The sequence below is a fragment of the Tachyglossus aculeatus genome, chromosome 17, assembly GCF_015852505.1.
Source record: "Tachyglossus aculeatus isolate mTacAcu1 chromosome 17, mTacAcu1.pri, whole genome shotgun sequence".
In the NCBI taxonomy this organism is placed as follows: domain Eukaryota; kingdom Metazoa; phylum Chordata; class Mammalia; order Monotremata; family Tachyglossidae; genus Tachyglossus; species Tachyglossus aculeatus.
This window is the reverse complement of record NC_052082.1, coordinates 40,707,603-40,714,732: the sequence shown is the minus strand read 5'-3', so window position 1 is coordinate 40,714,732 and position 7,130 is coordinate 40,707,603.

Below are 7,130 nucleotides of genomic sequence, written 5' to 3'. Positions count from 1 at the left end.
CTTAATCATTGCCTCCTTCCCCTCCCCACAGCATCGGTATAAATGTATATATGTTTGTACATATTTATTGCTCTATTTATTTTACTTGTACATATTTATTCTATTCATTTTGTTTTGTTAATATGTTTTCTTTTGTTGTCTGTCTCCCCCTTCTCGACTGTGAGCCCGCTGTTGGGTAGGGACCGTCTCTATATGTCGCCAACTTGTACTTCCCAAGCGTTTAGTACAGTGCTCTGCACACAGTAAGCACTCAATAAACACCATTGATTTCTTGATTGAGATGGTATATTTGTCCATTTTTGCCCCCTGGTTTTCCCCATTAGATGCTCACCTTTTCAAGGAGTATGTCCCCAAGGGCTTAATACACTGCTCTTCACACAATCAGTGCTTAATCATTACCTCCTTCCCCTCTCCACAGCACCTGTATATATGTATATATGGTTGTACAGATTTATTACTCTATTTTACTTGTACATATTTATTCTATTCATTTTATTTTGTTGATATGCTTTGTTTTGTTGTCTGTCTCCCCCTTCTCAACTGTGAGCCCGCTGTTGGGTAGGGACCGTCTCTATATGTCACCGACTTGTACTTCTCAAGCGCTTAGTACAGTGCTCTGCACACAATCAGTGCTTAATCATTACCTCCTTCCCCTCCCCACAGCACCTGTATATATGTATATATGTTTGTACAGATTTATTACTCTATTTATTTTACTTGTACATATTTATTCTATTCATTTTGTTTTGTTGATATGTTTTGTTCTGTTCTCTGTCTCCCCGTTCTCGACTGTGAGCCCGCTGTTGGGTAGGGACCGTCTCTATATGTCGCCAACTTGTACTTCCCAATCAATCAATCAATCAATCGTATTTATTGAGCGCTTACTATGTGCAGAGCACTGTACTAAGCGCTTGGGAAGTACAAATTGGCATCACATAGAGACAGTCCCTACCCGATAGTGGGCTCACAGTCTAAAAGGGGGAGACAGAGAACAGAACCAAACATACCAACAAAATAAAATAAGTAGGATAGAAATGTACAAGTAAAATAAATAAATAAATAAATAAACAGAGTAATAAATATGTACAACCATATATACATATATACAGGTGCTGTGGGGAGGGGAAGGCGGTAAGGCGGGGGGATGGAGAGGGGGACGAGGGGGAGAGGAAAGAAGGGGCTCAGTCTGGGAAGGCCTCCTGGAGGAGGTGAGCTCTCAGCAGGGCCTTGAAGGAAGGAAGAGAGCTAGCTTGGCGGATGGGCAGAGGGAGGGCATTCCAGGCCCGGGGGATGACGTGGGCCGGGGGTCGATGGCGGGACAGGCGAGAGCGAGGTACAGTGAGGAGATTAGTGGTGGAGGAGCGGAGGGTGCGGGCTGGGCAGTAGAAGGAGAGAAGGGAGGTGAGGTAGGAGGGGGCGAGGTGATGGAGAGCCTTGAAGCCCAGGGTGAGGAGTTTCTGCCTGATGCGCAGATTGATTGGTAGCCATTGGAGGTTTTTGAGGACAGTAAGCACTTAATAAACACCACTGATTTCTTGGTTGAGATGGTACATTTGTCCATTTTTGCCCCCTGGTTTTCCCCATTAGATGCTCACCTTTTCAAGGAGTATGTCCCCAAGGGCTTAATACACTGCTCTTCACACAATCAGTGCTTAATCATTACCTCCTTCCCCTCCCCACAGCACCTGTATATATGTATATATGTTTGTACAGATTTATTACTCTATTTTACTTGTACATATTTATTCTATACATTTTATTTTGTTAATATGCTTTGTTTTGTTGTCTGTCTCCCCCTTCTCGACGGTGAGCCCACTGTTGGGTAGGGACCATCTCTATATGTCGGCAACTTGTATTTCCCAAGCGCTTAGTACAGTGCTCTGCACACAGTAAGTGCTCAATAAATACGATTGAATGAATTTGCAAATTTGAATCCATCATGGGTGCCCTGAAGAGGGAGGTATATTTGTCCTTTTTTGCCCCCCAGTTTTCCCCATTAGATTCTCTTCAAGGAGTATGTCCCCAAGGGCTTAATACACTGCTCTTCACACAATCGGTGCTTAATAATTACCTCTTTCCCCTCCCCACAACACCTGTATATATGTCTATATGTTTGTACATATTTATTACTCTATTTATTTTACTTGTACATATTTATTCTATTCATTTTATTTTGTTAATATGCTTTGTTTTGTTGTCTATCTCCCCTTTCTCGACTGTGAGCCCGCTGTTGGGTAGGGACTGTCTCTATATGTCGCCGACTTGTACTTCCCAAGCGCTTAATACAGTGCTCTGCACACAGTAAGCGCTCAATAAATACGATTGAATGAATGAACTTGTACTTCCCAAGCGCTTAGTACAGTGCTCTGCACACAGTAAGCGCTCAATAAATACAATTGAATGAATGAACGAACTTGTACTTCCCAAGGGCTTAGTACAGTGCTCTGCACACAGTAAGCACTCAATAAATACGATTGAATGAATGAACAAACTTGTACTGCCCAAGCGCTTAGTACAGTACTCTGCACACAGTAAGCACTCAATAAATACGATTGAATGAAATGAACGAATTACCACTGGGGTTGATACTAAGCAGTGTGGCCTACTAGAGGACCTGGGTTCTAATCCTAGCTCTGCCACTGGTCTGCTGTGTGACCCTGGGCAACTCACTAATCAAGCAATCAATCATATTTAATGAGCGCTTACTGTGTGCAGAGCACTGTACTAAGCGCTTGGGAAGTACAAGTTGGCAACATATAGAGACAGTCCTGAAGTCCTATCTCCTCCGAGGGGCCTTCCCAGACTGAGCCCCACTTTTCTTCATCTCCCACTCCCTTCTCCATCACCGACTTGCTCCCTCTGCTCTTCCCCACATCCCTTATGTATTGATCTGTCATTTTATTTATTCGTACTGATGCCTGTCTCTCCCCCTCTAGACCGTGAGCTCATTGTGGGCAGGGAATGTCACTGTTTATTGTTATATTGCATTTCCCAAGTTCTTAGTACAGCGCTCTGCACCCAGCAATTGCTTAATAAATATGATGAAATGAATGAATGAATGAATATCTCCATGCCTCAGTTCCCTCATCTGTAAAATGGGGATTAAGACAGAGCCCCACGTGGGACAGGGACTGTGTCCAGCCTGATTTGCTTCTATCTGCTTAGTACACTTCCTGGCACATAGTAAGTACTTAAATACCACAACCATTATATTATTATTATTAGTCCAGGGCTGTCAACTCTGGTTTAACCTCGTTGTGGGCAGGGGACGTGTCTATTAATTTTGTTATATTGTAGTCTCCCAGAGTGCTCTGCACACAGTAAGCGCTCAGTGAATATCACTGATTGATTGAATTGGCGGAATCTGATTCATTCAATCATATTCATTGAGCGCTTACTATGTGCAGAGCACTGTACTAAGTGCTTGAGAAATCTGATGGATTTCTCCGTTATAATTCTCATTCATTTATTCAATCATATTTATTGAGTGCTTACTGTGTGCAGAGCACTGTACTAAGCACTTGAGAAATCTGATGGATTTCTCCATTATAATTCTCATTCATTCATTCAATCGCATTTATTGAGCGCTTACTGTGTGCAGAGCACTGTACTAAGCGCTTGAGAAATCTGATGGATTTCTCCATTATAGTTCTCATTCATTCAATCATTCGATCGTATTTATTGTGAGCTTACTGCGTGCAGAGCACTGTACTAAGCGCTTGAGAAATCTGATGGATTTCTCCATTATAATTCTCGTTCATTCAATTGTATTTATTGAGTGCTTACTGCGTGCAGAGCACTGTACTAAGCGCTTGAGAAATCTGATGGATTTCTCCATTATAATTCTCATTCATTCATTCATTCAATTGTATTTATTGAGCGCTTACTGCATGCAGAGCACTGTACTAAGCGCTTGTGAAATCTGATGGATTTCTCCATTATAATTCTCATTCATTCATTCAATCGTATTTATTGAGGGCTTACTGTGTGCAGAACATTGTACTAAGCGCTTGGGAAGTCCAAGTTGGCAACATATAGAGACGGTCCCTACCCAACAGCGGGCTCACAGTCTAGAAGGGGGAGACAGACAACAAAACGAAACATGTGGACGGGTGCCAACTCACCAGAATAAATAGAAGTAAGGCTTAGGTGCACATCATTAACAAAATAAATAGAATAGTAAATATGTACGAGTAAAATAAATAGAGTAATAAATCTGTACCAACATCTATACAGGTGCTGTGGGGAGGGGAAGGAGGTAGGGCGGAGGGGATGGGGAGGAAGAGAGGGAAAAGGGGGCTCAGTCTGGGAAGGCCTCCTGGAGGAGGTGAGCTCTCAGTAGGGCTTTGAAGGGAGGAAGAGAGCTAGCTTGGCGGACGAACAGAGGGAGGACATAAAAATATGGAACGCTTCACGAATTTGTGTGTCATCCCAGCACAAAGGTAAACAAGGCACTCGGACTCACTTCCTGCTCCAGGCGCCATCCCACAAATAGCCGCATCTCAATCTACAGAGGGAGACGAGCACTCCTTGTTAACACGCTACGGCGGTGGGCAGAGTCAAGGAAAAGTCCGACGGTGGTGACTTTTTCAAAATTAACTGATCGATGAGACAATAAAGATCCTGGGAGATGGATGTTTACTGTCAGGGAGATGCAGAGTTATGATGAATATAATAATAATGATAATAATGATGGTATTTGTTAAGCACTTACTATGTGCAAAGCACTGTACGAAGCGCTGGGGTAGATACAAGGTTATCAGGTTGTCCCACGTGGGGCTCACAGTTTTCATCCCCATTTTACAGATGAGGGAACTGAGGCCCAGAGAAGTTAAGCTGACAAGTGGTGGAGGCAGGACTCGAACCCATGACCTCTGACTCCAAAGCCCGGACTCTTTCCACTAAGCCTAGACTGGGAGCCCTAATTAGGCTATTCATTCATTCATTCAATCATATTTATTGAGCGCTTACTGTGTGCAGAGCACTGCATTAAGCGCTTGGGAAGTCCAAGTTGGCAACATAGAGAGACAGTCCCTACCCGACAACAGGCTCACAGTCTAGAAGGGGGAGACAGACAACAAAACATGTGGACAGGTGTCGAGTCATCAGAATAAATAGAAATAAAGCTAGAGGCACATCATTAACAAAATAAATAGAATAGTAAATATGTACATTTGTATGTATGTAAATATAGTCTTGGACTGCTAACCCGGGCTTGGTGTCTGGAAATCGAATTCATTCATTCAGTCGTATTTATTGGGCGCATAACGTGTGCAGAGCACTGTACTAAGCGCTTGGGAAGTCCAAGTTGGCAACATATAGAGTCGGTCCCTACCCAACAATGGGGTCACAGTCTAGAAGACTGGGTCTCCAGTGGATAAAGGCCAAAGGAGAGTTGAGGCTATTTCTGTCATTCACTGAAGCTTAGTACAGTGCTCTGCACATAGTAAGCGCTCAATAAATACGATTGATTGATTGATTGATTGAAGCACTCCAGGGTTTCCTTAATCTTGCAGAGGTCATTGTCGCTAATGGACATGCTGGTATTTCATTATCATCGTCAGTGAAAGACACATCGGACTGAGTGCTCGGGTGGCTGTAGTAGATAATAATACTAATAATTATGACATTTATTAAGCGCTTACTATGTGCAAAGCACTTTTCTAAGCGCTGGGGAGGTTACAAAGTGATCAAGTTGTCCCACGTGGGGTTCACAGTCTTAACCCCCATTTTACAGATGAGGTAACTGAGGCACAGAGAAGTTAAGTGACTTGCCCAAAGTCACACAGCTGAGAATTGGCGGAGCCGGGATTTGAACCCATGAACTCTGACTCCAAAACCCGGGCTCTTTCCACTGAGGCACGATGTGAAAAGATCTAATCCCTGCCTCCCGAGGACCTCACAATTTAAAGGAGGTTCAACCCCTTACCAATCCACAAGAAACAGTGTAGCCTAGCGGATAGATCACAGGCCCGAGAGACAGAAGGACCTGGGTTCTAATCCTGGCTCTGCTACTTGTTTTCTACATAGGCCATCTGCTTCTGAAATGTAATAATAATAATAATAATGATGGCATTTATTAAGCGCTTACTATGTGCAAAGCACTGTTCTGAACGCTGGGGAGGTTACAAGGTGATCGGGTTGGCCCATGGGGGGCTCACAGTCTTAATCCCCATTGTACAGATGAGGGAACTGAGGCACAGAGAAGTTAAGTGACTTGCCCAAAGTCACCCAGCTCATTGGCGGAAACAGGATTTGAACCCACAACCTCTAACTCCACGGCCTCTTTCCACTGAGCCACACTGCTTCTCTGATAACTCTTGTCCCTAGAAGAGGGTATGTCTTTTTTTTTGGTAACTTGCTAAGCCTTACTATGTGCTAAGCACCGTTCTAAGCATTAGATTAGAGACAACATAATCAGGTTGGACACAGTCCACGTCCCACATAGGACTCACAGTTTTAATCCCCATTTTTCAGATGAGGTAACTGAGGCAGAGAGAAGTGAAGTGACTTGCCCAAGGTCACAGCAGACAAGGGGCAGAGGTGGGACTAGAACTCAGTTTCTTCTAAACATGTCCAGCACAGAGTTCCTTAATCTTCCCACCCAAACCCTGAACTCTCCCTGACTTTCTTGTTACTGTAGACAGCACCACCATACTTTCTATCTCAAAAGCCTGTATTATTTTTGTCTCCCCTCTCTCATTCAACCCACATATCCACACTGTGGATCCCTCAATCAACCCACATTGAGAAGCAGCGTGGCTTAGTGGAAAAGAGCCCGGGCTTGGGAGTCAGAGGTCCTGGGTTCTAATTACACTCCACAGCTTCTCAGCTGTGTGACTTTGGGCAAGTCACTTAACTTCTCTGTGCCTCAGTTACCTCATCGGCAAAATGGGGATTAAGACTGTGAGCCCCACATGGGACACCTTGTATCGCCCCAGCACTTAGAACAGTGCTTGGCCCATAGTAAGCACTTAAGCAGAGCCCACATCACGCTCCTATGTCACGCATAACTTTCACCCACATCATACATTCTGCCTCTTCCCACAACTTGTACTTCCCAAGTGCTTAGTCCAGTGCTCTGCACACAGTAAGCGCTCAATAAATACAATTGAATGAATGAAATACAA